The following is a 21,406-nucleotide window of genomic DNA, read 5'->3' on the forward strand; positions in this document are numbered from 1 at the left end:
ATATACGATTGTATGAGCCTGATGAGGGCAAGTCCCAGACCTAACCCAGGTCTAGCATGCGTTATCCTCTGAAATATTGATCGTGGCCAGGTTTAATTGACTGTTTCTGTGTGGTACCACAATACTACGTGATTCCAACGAGATGAAGACCAGGATCTGGCCAACAAGAATGTGAAATATACGATTGTATGAGCCTGATGAGGGCAAATCCCAGACCTAACCTAGACCTAACGTGCGTTATCCTCTACAACATTGATCCAGACCAGGCATAATCGACCGTTTCAGAGTGGTACCACAGTACTAGGTGATCCAAACCAGAAAAGGACCAGGATCTGGCCAACAAGTGTGCGAAATATGCGAAAGTATGTACGTGATGAGAGCAAATCCCTGACCTAGCCTAGACCTAACATGCGTTATTCTCTAAAATATTGATCGAAACCAGGCTTAACCGACTGTTTCAGTGTGGTACCACATTACTACTTGATCCAAACCAGAAAAAACTCGTGATCTGTTCAACAACTATGTGAAGAATGCGAAAGTATGAGTCTGATGAGGGCAAATGCCAGACCTAACCCAGACCTAGCATGCGTTATCCTCTAAAATATTGATCGTGGCCACGTTTAATTGACTGTTTCTGTGTGGTACCAAAATACTACGTGATTCAAACCAGAAGAAGACCAGGATCTGGCCAACAAGAATGCGAAATATGCGATTTTATGAGCCTGATCAGAGCAAATCCCAGACCTAACCCAGACCTAGCATGCGTTATCATCTGAAACATTCATCGCGGCCAGGTTTAATTGACTGTTTCTGTGTGGTACCACGATACTACGTGATTCAAACCTGGAGAAGACCAGGATCTGGCCACCGAGAATGTGAAGAATGCGAAAGTATGACTCTGATGAGAGCAAATTCCTGACCTAAGCTAGACCTAACATGCGTTATCCTCTAAAACATTGATCCAGACCAGGCATAATCGACCGTTTCAGAGTGGTACCACAGTACTACGTGATCCAAACCAGAAAAAACCCAGGATCTGTTCAACAAGTATGTGAAGAATGCGAAAGTATGAGTCTGATGAGGGCACATCCCAGACCTATCCCAGACCTAGCATGCGTTATCCTCTAAAATATTGATCGTGGCCAGGTTTAATTGACTGTTTCTGTGTGGTACCACAATACTATGTGATTAAAACCAGAAGAAGACCAGGATCTGTTCAACAAGTAATGGAAGAATGCGAAAGTATGAGTCTGATGAGGGCAAATTCCAGGAGTAACCCAGACCTAGCATGCGTTATCCTCTAAAATATTGATCGTGGCCAGGTTTAATTGACTGTTTCTGTGTGGTACCACAATACTACGTGATTCAAACCAGAAGAAGACCAGGATCTGGCCAACAAGAATGCGAAATATGCGATTTTATGAGCCTGATGAGGGCAAATCCCAGACCCAACCTAGACCTGACATGCGTTATCCTCTAAAATATTGATCGTGGCCAGGTTTAATTGACTGTTTCTGTGTGGTACCGCAATACTACGTGATTAAATCCAGAAGAAGACCAGGATCTTGGCAACAAGAATGCAATATATGCGATTGTATGAGCCTGATGAGGGCAAATCCCAGACCTAACCCAGATCTAGCATGCGTTATCCTCTGAAATATTGATCGTGGCCACGTTTAATTGACTGTTTCTGTGTGGTACCACGATACTACGTGATTCAAACCTGGAGAAGACCAGGATCTGGCCACCAAGAATGTGAAGAATGCGAAAGTATGACTCTGATGAGAGCAAATCCCTGACCTATGCTAGACCTAACATGCGTTATTCTCTAAAATATTGATCGAAACCAGGCTTAACCGACTGTTTCAGTGTGGTACCACAGTACTACGTGATCCAAACCAGAAAAAACCCAGGATCTGTTCAACAAGTATGTGAAGAATGCGAAAGTATCAGTCTGATGAGGGCACATCCCAGACCTATCCCAGACCTAGCATGCGTTATCCTCTAAAATATTGATCGTGGCCAGGTTTAATTGACTGTTTCTGTGTGGTACCACAAAATGAGCCTGATGATGGCACATCCCAGACCTAACCCAGACCTAACATGCGTTATCCTCTAAAATATTGGTCGAGACCAGGCTTAATCGACTGTTTTATGTGTAGTACCACATTACTACGTGATCCAAACCAGAAAAAACCCAGGATCTGTTCAACAAGTATGTGAAGAATGCGAAAGTATGATACTGATGAGGGCAAGTCCCAGACCTAACCCAGACCTAGCATGCGTTATCCTCTAAAATATTGATCGAAACCAGGTTTAATCGACTGTTTCAGTGTGGTACCACGTTACTACGTGATCAAAACCAGAAAAAACTCAGGATCTGTTCAACAAGTATGAGAAGAAAGCGAAAGTATGAGCCTGATGAGGGCACAACCAAGACCTAACCCAGACCTAGCATGGGTTATCCTGTAAAATATTGATCGAAACCGGGTTTAATCGACTGTTCCAGTGTGGTACCACAATATTACATGATTCAAACCAGAAGAAGACCAGGATCTGGCTAACAAGAATGCGAAATATGCGATTTTATGAGCCTGATGAGGGCAAGTCCCAGACCTAACCCAGGTCTAGCATGCGTTTTCCTCTGAAATATTGATCGTGGCCAGGTTTAATTGACTGTTTCTGTGTGGTACCACAATACTAAGTGATTCCAACGAGAAGAAGACCAGGATCTGGCCAACAAGAATGCGAAATATACGATTGTATGAGCCTGATGAGGGCAAGTCCCAGACCTAACCCAGGTCTAGCATGCGTTATCCTCTGAAATATTGATCGTGGCCAGGTTTAATTGACTGTTTCTGTGTGGTACCACAATACTACGTGATTCCAACGAGATGAAGACCAGGATCTGGCCAACAAGAATGTGAAATATACGATTGTATGAGCCTGATGAGGGCAAATCCCAGACCTAACCTAGACCTAACGTGCGTTATCCTCTACAACATTGATCCAGACCAGGCATAATCGACCGTTTCAGAGTGGTACCACAGTACTAGGTGATCCAAACCAGAAAAGGACCAGGATCTGGCCAACAAGTGTGCGAAATATGCGAAAGTATGTACGTGATGAGAGCAAATCCCTGACCTAGCCTAGACCTAACATGCGTTATTCTCTAAAATATTGATCGAAACCAGGCTTAACCGACTGTTTCAGTGTGGTACCACATTACTACTTGATCCAAACCAGAAAAAACTCGTGATCTGTTCAACAACTATGTGAAGAATGCGAAAGTATGAGTCTGATGAGGGCAAATGCCAGACCTAACCCAGACCTAGCATGCGTTATCCTCTAAAATATTGATCGTGGCCACGTTTAATTGACTGTTTCTGTGTGGTACCACAATACTACGTGATTCAAACCAGAAGAAGACCAGGATCTGGCCAACAAGAATGCGAAATATGCGATTTTATGAGCCTGATCAGAGCAAATCCCAGACCTAACCCAGACCTAGCATGCGTTATCATCTGAAACATTCATCGCGGCCAGGTTTAATTGACTGTTTCTGTGTGGTACCACGATACTACGTGATTCAAACCTGGAGAAGACCAGGATCTGGCCACCGAGAATGTGAAGAATGCGAAAGTATGACTCTGATGAGAGCAAATCCCTGACCTAAGCTAGACCTAACATGCGTTATCCTCTAAAACATTGATCCAGACCAGGCATAATCGACCGTTTCAGAGTGGTACCACAGTACTACGTGATCCAAACCAGAAAAAACCCAGGATCTGTTCAACAAGTATGTGAAGAATGCGAAAGTATGAGTCTGATGAGGGCACATCCCAGACCTATCCCAGACCTAGCATGCGTTATCCTCTAAAATATTGATCGTGGCCAGGTTTAATTGACTGTTTCTGTGTGGTACCACAATACTATGTGATTAAAACCAGAAGAAGACCAGGATCTGTTCAACAAGTAATGGAAGAATGCGAAAGTATGAGTCTGATGAGGGCAAATTCCAGGAGTAACCCAGACCTAGCATGCGTTATCCTCTAAAATATTGATCGTGGCCAGGTTTAATTGACTGTTTCTGTGTGGTACCACAATACTACGTGATTCAAACCAGAAGAAGACCAGGATCTGGCCAACAAGAATGCGAAATATGCGATTTTATGAGCCTGATGAGGGCAAATCCCAGACCCAACCTAGACCTGACATGCGTTATCCTCTAAAATATTGATCGTGGCCAGGTTTAATTGACTGTTTCTGTGTGGTACCGCAATACTACGTGATTAAATCCAGAAGAAGACCAGGATCTTGGCAACAAGAATGCAATATATGCGATTGTATGAGCCTGATGAGGGCAAATCCCAGACCTAACCCAGATCTAGCATGCGTTATCCTCTGAAATATTGATCGTGGCCACGTTTAATTGACTGTTTCTGTGTGGTACCACAATACTACGTGATTCAAACCACAAGAAGACCAGGATCTGTTCAACAAGTATGTGAAGAATGCGAAACTATGACTCTGATGAGAGCAAATCCCTGACCGAAGCTAGACCAAACATGCGTTATCCTCTAAAACATTGATCCAGACCAGGCATAATCGACCGTTTCAGTGTGGTACCACAGTACTACGTGATCCAAACCAGAAGAGGACCAGGATCTGGCCAACAAGTGTGCGAAATATGCGAAATTATGAGCGTGATGAGAGCAAATCCCTGACCTAGCCTAGACATAACATGCGTTATCCTCTAAAATATTGGTCGAGACCAGGCTTAATCGACTGTTTTATGTGTAGTACCACATTACTACGTGATCCAAACCAGAAAAAACCCAGGATCTGTTCAACAATTATCTGAAGAATGCGAAAGTATGAGTCTGATGAGGGCACATCCGAGACCTAACCCGGACCTAGCATGCGTTATCCTCTAAAATATTGATCGTGGCCAGGTGTAATTGACTGTTTAGTGTGGTACCACAATACTGCGTCATTCCAACCAGAAGAAGACCAGGATCTGGCCAACAAGAATGCGAAATATGCGATATTATGAGCCTGATGAGGGCAAGTCCCAGACCTAACCCAGGTCTAGCATGCGTTATCCTCTGAAATATTGATCGCGGCCAGGTTTAATTGACTGTTTCTGTGTGGTACCACAATACTACGTGATTCAAACCAGAAGAAGACCAGGATCTGTTCAACAAGTATGTGAAGAATGCGAAAGTATGACTCTGATGAGAGCAAATCCCTGACCTAAGCTGGACCTAACATGCGTTATCCTCTAACACATTGATCCAGACCAGGCATAATCGACCGTTTCAGTGTGGTACCACAGTACTACGTGATCCAAACCAGAAAAGGATCAGGATCTGGCCAACAAGTGTGCGAAATATGCGAAAGTATGTGCGTGATGAGAGCAAATCCCTGACCTAGCCTAGACCTAACATGCGTTATCCTCTAAAATATTGATCGAAACCAGGTTTAATCGACTGTTTTAGTGTGGTACCACATTACTACGTGATTCAAACCAGAAAAAACTCAGGATCTGTTCAACAAGTATGAGAAGAACGCGAAAGTATGAGCCTGATGAGGGCACATCCCAGACCTAACCCAGGTCTAGCATGCGTTATCCTCTGAAATATTGATCATGGCCTCGTTTAATTGACTGTTTCTGTGTGGTACGACAATACTACGTGATTCAAACCAGAGGAAGACCAGGATCTGGCCAACAAGAATGCGAAATATGCGATTTTATGAGCCTGATGAGGGCAAATCCCAGACCCAACCTAGACCTAACATGCGTTATCCTCTAAAATATTGATCGTGGCCAGGTTTAATTGACTGTTTCTGTGTGGTACCACAATACTATGTGATTCAAACCAGAAGAAGACCAGGATCTGTTCAACAAGTAATGGAAGAATGCTAAAGTATGAGTCTGATGATGGCAAATTCCAGAAGTAACCCAGACCTAGCATGTGTTATCCTCTAAAATATTGATCATGGCCACGTTTAATTGACTGTTTCTGTGTGGTACGACCATACTACGTGATTCAAACCAGAAGAAGACCAGGATCTGGCCAACAAGAATGCGAAATATGCGATTTTATGAGCCTGATGAGGGCAAATCCCAGACCCAACCTAGACCTAACATGCGTTATCCTCTAAAATATTGATCGTGGCCACGTTTAATTGACTGTTTCTGTGTGGTACCACAATACTACGTGATTCAAACCAGAAGAAGACCAGGATCTTGGCAACAAGAATGCAAAATATGCGATTGTATGAGCCTGATGAGGGCAAATCCCAGACCTAACCCAGATCTAGCATGCGTTATCCTCTGAAATATTGATCGTGGCCACGTTTAATTGACTGTTTCTGTGGGGTACCACAATACTACGTGATTCAAACCACAAGAAGACCAGGATCTGTTCAACAAGTATGTGAAGAATATGAAAGTATGACTCTGATGAGAGCAAATCCCTGACCTAAGCTAGACCTAACATGCGTTATCCTCTAAAACATTGATCCAGACCAGGCATAATCGACCGTTGCAGTGTGGTACCGTAGTACTACGTGATCCAAACCAGAAGAGCACCAGGATCTGGCCAACAAGCGTGCGAAATATGCGAAATTATGAGCGTGATGAGAGCAAATCCCTGACCTAGCCTAGACCTAACATGCGTTATCCTCTAAAATATTGGTCGAGACCAGGCTTAATCGACTGTTTTATGTGTAGTACCACATTACTACGTGATCCAAACCAGAAAAAACCCTGGATCTGTTCAAAAAGTATGTGAAGAATGCGAAAGTATGACTCTGATGAGAGCAAATCCCTGACCTAAGCTAGACCTAACATGCGTTATCCTCTAAAACATTGATCCAGACCAGGCATAATCGACCGCTTCAGTGTGGTACCACAGTACTACGTGATCCAAACCAGAAGAGGACCAGGATCTGGCCAACAAGTGTGCGAAATATGCGAAATTATGAGCGTGATGAGAGCAAATCCCTGACCTAGCCTAGACCTAACATGCGTTATCCTCTAAAATATTGGTCGAGACCATGCTTAATGGACTGTTTTATGTGTAGTACCACATTACTACGTGATCCAAACCAGAAAAAACCCAGGATCTGTTCAACAATTATCTGAAGAATGCGAAAGTATGAGTCTGATGAGGGCACATCCGAGACCTAACCCAGACCTAGCATGCGTTATCCTCTAAAATATTGAACGTGGCCATGTTTAATTGACTGTTTCTGTGTGGTACCACAATACTACGTGATTCAAACCAGAAGAAGACCAGGATCTGGCCAACAAGAATGCGAAATATGCGATATTATGAGCCTGATGAGGGCAAGTCCCAGACCTAACCCAGGTCTAGCATGCGTTATCCTCTGAAATATTGATCGCGGCCAGGTTTTATTGACTGTTTCTGTGTGGTACCACAATACTACGTGATTCAAATCAGAAGAAGACCAGGATCTGTTCAACAAGTATGTGAAGAATGCGAAAGTATGACTCTGATGAGAGCAAATCCCTGACCTAAGCTAGACCTAACATGCGTTATCCTCTAAAACATTGATCCAGACCAGGCATAATCGACCGTTTCAGTGTGGTACCACAGTACTACGTGATCCAAACCAGAAAAGGACCAGCATCTGGCCAACAAGTGTGCGAAATATGCGAAAGTATGTGCGTGATGAGAGCAAATCCCTGATCTAGCCTAGACCTAACATGCGTTATCCTCTAAAATATTGATCGAAACCAGGCTTAACCGACTGTTTCAGTGTGGTACCACATTACTACATGATCCAAACCAGAAAAAACTCGTGATCTGTTCAACAACTATGTGAAGAATGCGAAAGTATGAGACTTATGAGGGCAAATCCCAGACCTAACCCAGACCTAGCATGCGTTATCCTCTAAAATATTGATCGTGGCCACGTTTAATTGACTGTTTCTGTGTGGTACCACAATACTACGTGATTCAAACCAGAAGAAGACCAGGATCTGGCCACCAAGAATGTGAAGAATGCGAAACTATGACTCTGATGAGAGCAAATCCCTGACCTAAGCTAGACCTAACATGCGTTATCCTCTAAAACATTGATCCAGACCAGGCATAATCGACCGTTTTAGAGTGGTACCACAGTACTACGTGATCCAAACCAGAAAAAACCCAGGATCTGTTCAACAACTATGTGAAGAATGCGAAAGTATGAGTCTGATGAGGGCAAATCCCAGACCTAACCCAGACCTAGCATGCGTTATCCTCTAAAATATTGATCGTGGCCACGTTTAATTGACTGTTTCTGTGTGGTACCACAGTACTACGTGATTCACACCACAAGAAGACCAGGATCTGTTCAACAAGTATGTGAAGAATGCGAAAGTATGAGCCTGATGAGGGCAAATCCCAGTCCTAGCCTAGACCTAACATGCGTTATCCTCTAAAATATCGATCGAAACCAGGTTTAGACTACTGTTTTATGTGTAGTATCACATTACTACGTGATCCAAACCAGAAAAAACCCAGGATCTGTTCAACAATTATCTGAAGAATGCGAAAGTATGAGTCTGATGAGGGCACATCCGAGACCTAACCCAGACCTAGCATGCGTTATCCTCTAAAATATTGATCGTGGCCAGGTTTAATTGACTGTTTAGTGTGGTACCACAATACTACGTCATTCAAACCAGAAGAAGACCAGGATCTTGGCAACAAGAATGCAAAACATGCGATTGTATGAGCCTGATGAGGGCAAATCCCAGACCTAACCCAGATCTAGCATGCGTTATCCTCTGAAATATTGATCGTGGCCAGGTTTAATTGACCGTTTCTGTGTGGTACCACAATACTACGTGATTCAAACCACAAGAAGACCAGGATCTGTTCAACAAGTATGTGAAGAATGCGAAAGTATGAGCCTGATGAGGGCAAATCCCAGTCCTAGCCTAGACCTAACATGCGTTATCCTCTAAAATATCGATCGAAACCAGGTTTAGTCTACTGTTTTAGTGTGGTACCACATTACTACGTGATTCAAACCAGAAAAAACTCAGGATCTGTTCAACAAGTATGAGAAAAACGCGAAAGTATGAGCCTGATGAGGACACATCCAAGACCTAACCCAGACCTAGAATGGGTTATCCTGTAAAATATTGATCGAAACCGGGTTTAATCGACTGTTCCAGTGTGGTACCACGATACTACGTCATTCAAACCAGAAGAAGACCAGGATCTGGCTAACAAGAATGCGAAATATGCGATTTTATGAGCCTGATGAGGGCAAGTCCCAGACCTAACCCAGGTCTAGCATGCGTTTTCCTCTGAAATATTGATCGTGGCCAGGTTTAATTGACTGTTTCTGTGTGGTACCACAATACTAAGTGATTCCAACGACAAGAAGACCAGGATCTGGCCAACAAGAATGCGAAATATACGATTGTATGAGCTTGATGAGGGCAAATCCCAGACCTAACCTAGACCTAACATGCGTTATCCTCTAAAATATTGATCGTGGCCAGGTTTAATTGACTGTTTCTGTGTGGTACCACAATGCTATGTGATTAAAACCAGAAGAGGACCAGGATCTGTTCAACAAGTAATGGAAGAATGCGAAAGTATGAGTCTGATGAGGGCAAATTCCAGGAGTAACCCAGACCTAGCATGCGTTATCCTCTAAAATATTGATCGTGGCCAGGTTTAATTGACTGTTTCTGTGTGGTACCACAATACTACGTGATTCAAACCAGAAGAAGACCAGGATCTGGCCAACAAGAATGCGAAATATGCGATTTTATGAGCCTGATGAGGGCAAATCCCAGACCCAACCTAGACCTAACATGCGTTATCCTCTAAAATATTGATCGTGGCCAGGTTTAATTGACTGTTTCTGTGTGGTACCACAATACTACGTGATTAAAACCAGAAGAAGACCAGGATCGTGGCAACAAGAATGCAAAATATGCGATTGTATGAGCCTGATGAGGGCAAATCCCAGACCTAACCCAGATCTAGCATGCGTTATCCTCTGAAATATTGATCGTGGCCACGTTTAATTGACTGTTTCTGTGTGGTACCACAATACTACGTGATTCAAACCACAAGAAGACCAGGATCTGTTCAAGAAGTATGTGAAGAATGCGAAAGTATGACTCTGATGAGAGCAAATCCCTGACCTAAGCTAGACCTAACATGCGTTATCCTCTAAAACATTGATCCAGACCAGGCATAATCGACCGTTTTAGAGTGGTACCACAGTACTACGTGATCCAAACCAGAAAAAACCCAGGATCTGTTCAACAACTATGTGAAGAATGCGAAAGTATGAGTCTGATGAGGGCAAATCCCAGACCTAACCCAGACCTAGCATGCGTTATCCTCTAAAATATTGATCGTGGTCACGTTTAATTGACCGTTTCTGTGTGGTACCACAATACTACGTGATTCAAACCAGAAGAAGACCAGGATCTGGCCAACAAGAATGCGAAATATGCGATTTTATGAGCCTGATCAGAGCAAATCCCAGACCTAACCCAGACCTAGCATGCGTTATCATCTGAAATATTCATCGTGGCCAGGTTTAATTGACTGTTTCTGTGTGGTACCACGATACTACGTGATTCAAACCTGGAGAAGACCAGGATCTGGCCACCAAGAATGTGAAGAATGCGAAAGTGTGACTCTGATGAGAGCAAATCCCTGACCTAAGCTAGACCTAACATGCGTTATCCTCTAAAACATTGATCGAAACCAGGTTTAATCGACTGTTTCAGTGTGGTACCACGTTACTACGTGATCAAAACCAGAAAAAACTCAGGATCTGTTCAACAAGTATGAGAAGAACGCGAAAGTATGAGCCTGATGAGGGCACATCCAAGACCGAACCCAGACCTAGCATGGGTTATCCTGTAAAATATTGATCGAAACCGGGTTTAATCGACTGTTTCTGTGTGGTACCACAATACTACCTGATTCAAACCAGAAGAAGACTAGGATCTTGGCAACAAGAATGCAAAATATGCGATGGTATGAGCTTGATGATGGCAAATCCGAGACCTAACCCAGGTCTAGCATGCGTTTTCCTCTGAAATATTGATCGTGGCCAGGTTTAATTGACTGTTTCTGTGTGGTACCACAATACTAAGTGATTCCAACGAGAAGAAGACCAGGATCTGGCCAACAAGAATGCGAAATATACGATTGTATGAGCTTGATGAGGGCAAATCCCAGACCTAGCCTAGACCTAACATGCGTTATCCTCTAAAATATTGATCGTGGCCAGGTTTAATTGACTGTTTCTGTGTGGTACCACAATGCTATGTGATTAAAACCAGAAGAAGACCAGGATCTGTTCAACAAGTAATGGAAGAATGCGAAAGTATGAGTCTGATGAGGGCAAATTCCAGGAGTAACCCAGACCTAGCATGCGTTATCCTCTAAAATATTGATCGTGGCCAGGTTTAATTGACTGTTTCTGTGTGGTACCACAATACTACGTGATTCAAACCAGAAGAAGACCAGGATCTGGCCAACAAGAATGCGAAATATGCGATTTTATGAGCCTGATGAGGGCAAACCCCAGACCCAACCTAGACCTTACATGCGTTATCCTCTGAAATATTGATCGTGGCCACGTTTAATTGACTGTTTCTGTGTGGTACCACAATACTACGTGATTCAAACCACAAGAAGACCAGGATCTGTTCAACAAGTATGTGAAGAATGCGAAACTGTGACTCTGATGAGAGCAAATCCCTGACCTAAGCTAGACCTAACATGCGTTATCCTCTAAAACATTGATTCAGACCAGGCATAATTGACCGTTTCAGTGTGGTACCACAGTACTACGTGATCCAAACCAGAAGAGGACCAGGATCTGGCCAACAAGTGTGCGAAATATGCGAAATTATGAGCGTAATGAGAGCAAATCCCTGACCTAGCCTAGACCTAACATGCGTTATCCTCTAAAATATTGGTCGAGACCAGGCTTAATCGACTGTTTTATGAGTAGTACCACATTACTACGTGATCCAAACCAGAAAAAACCCAGGATCTGTTCAACAATTATCTGAAGAATGCGAAAGTATGAGTCTGATGAGGGCACATCCGAGACCTAACCCAGACCTAGCATGCGTTATCCTCTAAAATATTGATCGTGGCCAGGTTTATTTGACTGTTTAGTGTGGTACCACAATACTACGTCATTCAAACCGGAAGAAGACCAGGATCTTGGCAACAAGAATGCAAAATATGCGATTGAATGAGCCTGATGAGAGCAAATCCCAGACCTAACCCAGACCTAGCATGCGTTAACATCTGAAATATTCATCGCGGCCAGGTTTAATTGACTGTTTCTGTGTGGCGCCACAATACTACGTGATTCAAACCACAAGAAGACCAGGATCTGGCCAACAAGAATGTGAAATATGCGATTGTATGAACCTGATTAGGGCAAATCCCAGACCTAACCCAGACCTAGCATGCGTTATCCTCTAAAATATTGATCGAAACCAGGTTTAATCGACTGTTTCAGTGTGGGACCACATTACTACGTGATCCAAACCATAAAAGGACCAGGATCTGGCCAACAAGTGTGCGAAATATGCGAAAGTATGAGCCTGATGAGAGCAAATCCCTGACCTAACCTAGACCTAACATGCGTTATCCTCTAAAATATTGGTCGAGATCAGGCTTAATCGACTGTTTATGTGTAGTACCACATTACTACGTGATCCAAACCAGAAAAAGCCCAGGATCTGTTCAACAAGTATGTGAAGAATGCGAAAGTATGAGCCTGATGAGGGCAAATCCCAGTCCTAGCCTAGACCTAACATGCGTTATCCTCTAAAATATCGATCGAAACCAGGTTTAATCTACTGTTTTAGTGTGGTACCACATTACTACGTGATTCAAACCAGAAAAAACTCAGGATCTGTTCAACAAGTATGAGAAGAACGCGAAAGTATGAGCCTGATGAGGACACATCCCAGACCTAACCCAGGTCTAGCATGCGTTATCCTCTGAAATATTGATCGCGGCCAGGTTTAATTGACTGTTTCTGTGTGGTACCACAATACTACGTGATTCAAACCAGAAGAAGACCAGGATCTGTTCAACAAGTATGTGAAGAATGCGAAAGTATGACTCTGATGAGAGCAAATCCCTGACCTAAGCTAGACCTAACATGCGTTATCCTCTAAAACATTGATCCAGACCAGGCATAATCGACCGTTTCAGTGTGGTACCACAGTACTACGTGATCCAAACCAGAAAAGGACCAGGATCTGGCCAACAAGTGTGCGAAATATGCGAAAGTATGTGCGTGATGAGAGCAAATCCCTGACCTAGCCTAGACCTAACATGCGTTATCCTCTAAAATATTGATCGAAACCAGGCTTAACCGACTGTTTCAGTGTGGTACCACATTACTACTTGATCCAAACCAGAAAAAACTCGTGATCTGTTCAACAACTATGTGAAGAATGCGAAAGTATGAGTCTGATGAGGGCAAATCACAGACCTAACCCAGACCTAGCATGCGTTATCCTCTAAAATATTGATCGTGGCCAGGTTTAATTGACTGTTTCTGTGTGGTACCACAATACTACCTGATTCAAACCAGAAGAAGACCAGGATCTGGCCAACAAGAATGTGAGATATGCGATTGTATGAGCCTGATGAAGGCAAATCCCAGACCTAACCCAGACCTAGCATGCGTTATCCTCTAAAATATTGATCGAAACCAGGTTTAATCGACTGTTTCAGTGTGGGACCACATTACTAGGTGATCCAAACCAGAAAAGGACCAGGATCTGGCCAACAAGTGTGCGAAATATGCGAAAGTATGAGCCTGATGAGAGCAAATCCCTGACCTAACCTAGACCTAACATGCGTTATCCTCTAAAATATTGATCGAAACCAGGCTTAACCGACTGTCTCAGTGTGGTACCACATTACTGCTTGATCCAAACCAGAAAAAACTCTGGATCTGTTCAACAACTATGTGAAGAATGCGAAAGTATGAGTCTGATGAGGGCAAATCCCAGACCTAACCCAGACCTAACATGCGTTATCCTCTAAAATATTGGTCGAGACCAGGCTTAATCGACTGTTTTATGTGTAGTACCACATTACTACGTGATCCAAACCAGAAAAAACCCAGGATCTGTTCAACAAGTATGTGAAGAATGCGAAAGTATGACCCTGATGAGGGCAAATCCCAGACCTAGCCTAGACATAACATGCGTTATCCTCTAAAATATCGATCGAAACCAGGTTTAATCGACTGTTTTAGTGTGGTACCACATTACTACGTGATTCAAACCAGAAAAAACTCAGGATCTGTTCAACAAGTATGAGAAGAACGCGAAAGTATGAGCCTGATGAGGGCACATCCCAGACCTAACCCAGGTCTAGCATGCGTTATCCTCTGAAATATTGATCGTGGCCAGGTTTAACTGACTGTTTCTGTGTGGTACCACAATACTACGTGATTCAAGCGAGAAGAAGACCAGGATCAGGCCACCAAGAATGTGAAATATACGATTGTATGAGCCTGATGAGGGCAAGTCCCAGACCTAACCTAGACCTAACATACGTTACCCTCTAAAACATTGATCCAGACCAGGCTTAATCGACCGTTTCAGTGTGGTACCACACTACTGCGTGATCCGAACCAGAAAAAACTCAGGATCTGGTCAACAAGTATGTGAAGAATGCGAAAGTGTGAGCCTGATGAGAGCAAATCCCAGACCTAACCTAGACCTAACATGCGTTATTCTCTTAAATATTGATCGAAACCAGGTTTAATCAACTGTTTCAGTGTCGTACCACATTACTGCGTGATCCAAACCAGAAAAAACCCAGAATCTGGCCAACAAGAATGCGAAATATGCGGTTGTATGAGCCTGATGAGAGCAAATCCCTGACCTAACCTAGACCTAACATGCGTTATCCTCTAAAATATTGATCGAAACCAGGCTTAACCGACTGTTTCAGTGTGGTACCACATTACTACTTGATCCAAACCAGAAAAAACTCGGGATCTGTTCAACAACTATGTGAAGAATGCGAAAGTATGAGTCTGATGAGGGCAAATCCCAGACCTAACCCAGACCTAGCATGCGTTATCCTCTAAAATATTGATCGTGGCCACGTTTAATTGACTGTTTCTGTGTGGTACCACAATACTACGTGATTCAAACCAGAAGAAGACCAGGATCTGGCCAACAAGAATGCGAAATATGCGATTTTGTGAGCCTGATGAGAGCAAATCCCCGACCTAACCCAGACCTAGCATGCGCTATCATCTGTAATATTCATCGTGGCCAGGTTTAATTGACTGTTTCTGTGTGGTACCACAATACTACGTGATTCAAACCAGGAGAAGACCAGGATCTGGTCACCAAGAATGTGAAATATGCGATTGTATGAGCCTGAGGGCAAATCCCAGACCTAACCCAGACCTAGCATGCGTTATCCTCTAAAATATTGATCATGGCCACGTTTAATTGACTGTTTCTGTGTGGTACTACAATACTACGTGATTCAAACCAGAAGAAGACCAGGATCTGGCCAACAAGAATGCGATATATGCGATTTTATGAGCCTGATGAGGGCAAATCCCAGACCCAACCTAGACCTAACATGCGTTATCCTCTAAAATATTGATCGTGGCCAGGTTTAATTGACTGTTTCTGTGTGGTACCACAATACTATGTGATTCAAACCAGAAGAAGACCAGGATCTGTTCAACAAGTAATGGAAGAATGCGGAAGTATGAATCTGATGATGGCAAATTCCAGAAGTAACCCAGACCTAGCATGCGTTATCCTCTAAAATATTGATCGTGGCCAGGTTTAATTGACTGTTTCTGTGTGGTACCACAATACTACGTGATTCAAACCAGAAGAAGACCAGGATCTTGGCAACAAGAATGCAAAATATGCGATTGTATGAGCCTGATGAGGGCAAATCCCAGACCTAACCCAGACCTAGCATGCGTTATCCTCTAAAATATTGATCGTGGCCATGTTTATTTGACTGTTTAGTGTGGCACCACAATACTACGTCATTCAAACCGGAAGAAGACCAGGATCTTGGCAACAAGAATGCAAAATATGCGATTGTATGAGCCTGATGAGAGCAAATCCCAGACCTAACCCAGACCTAGCATGCGTTAACATCTGAAATATTCATCGCGGCCAGGTTTAATTGACTGTTTCTGTGTGGCGCCACAATACTACGTGATTCAAACCAGGAGAAGACCAGGATCTGGCCAACAAGAATGTGAAATATGCGATTGTATGAACCTGATTAGGGCAAATCCCAGACCTAACCCAGACCTAGCATGCGTTATCCTCTAAAGTATTGATCGAAACCAGGTTTAATCGACTGTTTCAGTGTGGGACCACATTACTACGTGATCCAAGCCATAAAAGGACCAGGATCTGGCCAACAAGTGTGCGAAATATGCGAAAGTATGAGCCTGATGAGAGCAAATCCCTGACCTAACCTAGACCTAACATGCGTTATCCTCTAAAATATTGGTCGAGATCAGGCTTAATCGACTGTTTATGTGTAGTACCACATTACTACGTGATCCAAACCAGAAAAAACCCAGGATCTGTTCAACAAGTATGTGAAGAATGCGAAAGTATGAGCCTGATGAGGGCAAATCCCAGTCCTAGCCTAGACCTAACATGCGTTATCCTCTAAAATATCGATCGAAACCAGGTTTAATCTACTGTTTTAGTGTGGTACCACATTACTACGTGATTCAAACCAGAAAAAACTCAGGATCTGTTCAACAAGTATGAGAAGAACGCGAAAGTATGAGCCTGATGAGGACACATCCCAGACCTAACCCAGGTCTAGCATGCGTTATCCTCTGAAATATTGATCGCGGCCAGGATTAATTGACTGTTTCTGTGTGGTACCACAATACTACGTGATTCAAACCAGAAGAAGACCAGGATCTGTTCAACAAGTATGTGAAGAATGCGAAAGTATGACTCTGATGAGAGCAAATCCCTGACCTAAGCTAGACCTAACATGCGTTATCCTCTAAAACATTGATCCAGACCAGGCATAATCGACCATTTCAGTGTGGTACCACAGTACTACGTGATCCAAACCAGAAAAGGACCAGGATCTGGCCAACAAGTGTGCGAAATATGCGAAAGTATGTGCGTGATGAGAGCAAATCCCTGACCTAGCCTAGACCTAACATGCGTTATCCTCTAAAATATTGATCGAAACCAGGCTTAACCGACTGTTTCAGTGTGGTACCACATTACTACTTGATCCAAACCAGAAAAAACTCGTGATCTGTTCAACAACTATGTGAAGAATGCGAAAGTATGAGTCTGATGAGGGCAAATCCCAGACCTAACCCAGACCTAGCATGCGTTATCCTCTAAAATATTGATCGTGGCCAGGTTTAATTGACTGTTTCTGTGTGGTACCACAATACTACCTGATTCAAACCAGAAGAAGACCAGGATCTGGCCAACAAGAATGTGAGATATGCGATTGTATGAGCCTGATGAAGGCAAATCCCAGACCTAACCCAGACCTAGCATGCGTTATCCTCTAAAATATTGATCGAAACCAGGTTTAATCGACTGTTTCAGTGTGGGACCACATTACTAGGTGATCCAAACCAGAAAAGGACCAGGATCTGGCCAACAAGTGTGCGAAATATGCGAAAGTATGAGCCTGATGAGAGCAAATCCCTGACCTAACCTAGACCTAACATGCGTTATCCTCTAAAATATTGATCGAAACCAGGCTTAACCGACTGTCTCAGTGTGGTACCACATTACTGCTTGATCCAAACCAGAAAAAACTCTGGATCTGTTCAACAACTATGTGAAGAATGCGAAAGTATGAGTCTGATGAGGGCAAATCCCAGACCTAACCCAGACCTAACATGCGTTATCCTCTAAAATATTGGTCGAGACCAGGCTTAATCGACTGTTTTAGTGTGGTACCACATTACTACGTGATTCAAACCAGAAAAAACTCAGGATCTGTTCAACAAGTATGAGAAGAACGCGAAAGTATGAGCCTGATGAGGGCACATCCCAGACCTAACCCAGGTCTAGCATGCGTTATCCTCTGAAATATTGATCGTGGTCAGGTTTAACTGACTGTTTCTGTGTGGTACCACAATACTACGTGATTCAAACGAGAAGAAGACCAGGATCAGGCCACCAAGAATGTGAAATATACGATTGTATGAGCCTGATGAGGGCAAGTCCCAGACCTAACCTAGACCTAACATACGTTACCCTCTAAAACATTGATCCAGACCAGGCTTAATCGACCGTTTCAGTGTGGTACCACATTACTGCGTGATCCGAACCAGAAAAAACTCAGGATCTGGTCAACAAGTATGTGAAGAATGCGAAAGTGTGAGCCTGATGAGAGCAAATCCCAGACCTAACCTAGACCTAACATGCGTTATTCTCTTAAATATTGATCGAAACCAGGTTTAATCCACTCTTTCAGTGTGGTACCACATTACTACGTAATACAATCCAGAAAAGGACCAGGATATGGCCATCAAGAATGCGAAATATGCGATTGCATCGGCCTGAAGAGGGCAAATCCCAGACCTAACCTAGACCTAACATGCGTTATCCTCTAAAATATTGATCGAAACCAGGTTTAATCAACTGTTTCAGTGTCGTACCACATTACTGCGTGATCCAAACCAGAAAAAACCCAGAATCTGGCCAACAAGAATGCGAAATATGCGGTTGTATGAGCCTGATGAGAGCAAATCCCTGACCTAACCTAGACCTAACATGCGTTATCCTCTAAAATATTGATCGAAACCAGGCTTAACCGACTGTTTCAGTGTGGTACCACATTACTACTTGATCCAAACCAGAAAAAACTCGGGATCTGTTCAACAACTATGTGAAGAATGCGAAAGTATGAGTCTGATGAGGGCAAATCCCAGACCTAACCCAGACCTAGCATGCATTATCCTCTAAAATATTGATCGTGGCCACGTTTAATTGACTGTTTCTGTGTGGTACCACAATACTACGTGATTCAAACCAGAAGAAGACCAGGATCTGGCCAACAAGAATGCGAAATATGCGATTGTGTGAGCCTGATGAGAGCAAATCCCCGACCTAACCCAGACCTAGCATGCGCTATCATCTGTAATATTCATCGTGGCCAGGTTTAATTGACTGTTTCTGTGTGGTACCACAATACTACGTGATTCAAACCAGGAGAAGACCAGGATCTGGTCACCAAGAATGTGAAATATGCGATTGTATGAGCCTGAGGGCAAATCCCAGACCTAACCCAGACCTAGCATGCGTTATCCTCTAAAATATTGATCATGGCCACGTTTAATTGACTGTTTCTGTGTGGTACTACAATACTACGTGATTCAAACCAGAAGAAGACCAGGATCTGGCCAACAAGAATGCGATATATGCGATTTTATGAGCCTGATGAGGGCAAATCCCAGACCCAACCTAGACCTAACATGCGTTATCCTCTAAAATATTGATCGTGGCCAGGTTTAATTGACTGTTTCTGTGTGGTACCACAATACTATGTGATTCAAACCAGAAGAAGACCAGGATCTGTTCAACAAGTAATGGAAGAATGCGGAAGTATGAATCTGATGATGGCAAATTCCAGAAGTAACCCAGACCTAGCATGCGTTATCCTCTAAAATATTGATCGTGGCCATGTTTATTTGACTGTTTAGTGTGGTACCACAATACTACGTCATTCAAACCGGAAGAAGACCAGGATCTTGGCAACAAGAATGCAAAATATGCGATTGTATGAGCCTGATGAGAGCAAATCCCAGACCTAACCCAGACCTAGCATGCGTTAACATCTGAAATATTCATCGCGGCCAGGTTTAATTGACTGTTTCTGTGTGGCGCCACAATACTACGTGATTCAAACCAGGAGAAGACCAGGATCTGGCCAACAAGAATGTGAAATATGCGATTGTATGAACCTGATTAGGGCAAATCCCAGACCTAACCCAGACCTAGCATGCGTTATCCTCTAAAATATTGATCGAAACCAGGTTTAATCGACTGTTTCAGTGTGGGACCACATTACTACGTGATCCAAACCATAAAAGGACCAGGATCTGGCCAACAAGTGTGCGAAATATGCGAAAGTATGAGCCTGATGAGAGCAAATCCTTGACCTAACCTAGACCTAACATGCGTTATCCTCTAAAATATTGGTCGAGATCAGGCTTAATCGACTGTTTATGTGTAGTACCACACTACTACGTGATCCAAACCAGAAAAAACCCAGGATCTGTTCAACAAGTATGTGAAGAATGCAAAAGTATGAGCCTGATGAGGGCAAATCCCAGTCCTAGCCTAGACCTAACATGCGTTATCCTCTAAAATATCGATCGAAACCAGGTTTAATCTACTGTTTTAGTGTGGTACCACATTACTACGTGATTCAAACCAGAAAAAACTCAGGATCTGTTCAACAAGTATGAGAAGAACGCGAAAGTATGAGCCTGATGAGGACACATCCCAGACCTAACCCAGGTCTAGCATGCGTTATCCTCTGAAATATTGATCGCGGCCAGGATTAATTGACTGTTTCTGTGTGGTACCACAATACTACGTGATTCAAACCAGAAGAAGACCAGGATCTGTTCAACAAGTATGTGAAGAATGCGAAAGTATGACTCTGATGAGAGCAAATCCCTGACCTAAGCTAGACCTAACATGTGTTATCCTCTAAAACATTGATCCAGACCAGGCATAATCGACCGTTTAAGTGTGGTACCACAGTACTACGTGATCCAAACCAGAAAAGGACCAGGATCTGGCCAACAAGTGTGCGAAATATGCGAAAGTATGTGCGTGATGAGAGCAAATCCCTGACCGAGCCTAGACCTAACATGCGTTATCCTCTAAAATATTGATCGAAACCAGGCTTAACCGACTGTTTCAGTGTGGTACCACATTACTACTTGATCCAAACCAGAAAAAACTCGTGATCTGTTCAACAACTATGTGAAGAATGCGAAAGTATGAGTCTGATGAGGGCAAATCCCAGACCTAACCCAGACCTAGCATGCGTTATCCTCTAAAATATTGATCGTGGCCAGGTTTAATTGACTGTTTCTGTGTGGTACCACAATACTACCTGATTCAAACCAGAAGAAGACCAGGATCTGGCCAACAAGAATGTGAGATATGCGATTGTATGAGCCTGATGAAGGCAAATCCCAGACCTAACCCAGACCTAGCATGCGTTATCCTGTAAAATATTGATCGAAACCAGGTTTAATCGACTGTTTCAGTGTGGGACCACATTACTAGGTGATCCAAACCAGAAAAGGACCAGGATCTGGCCAACAAGTGTGCGAAATA

Source organism: Colletes latitarsis, unplaced genomic scaffold (genome assembly GCF_051014445.1).
Source record: "Colletes latitarsis isolate SP2378_abdomen unplaced genomic scaffold, iyColLati1 scaffold0007, whole genome shotgun sequence".
Classification (NCBI taxonomy): Eukaryota; Metazoa; Arthropoda; class Insecta; order Hymenoptera; family Colletidae; genus Colletes; species Colletes latitarsis.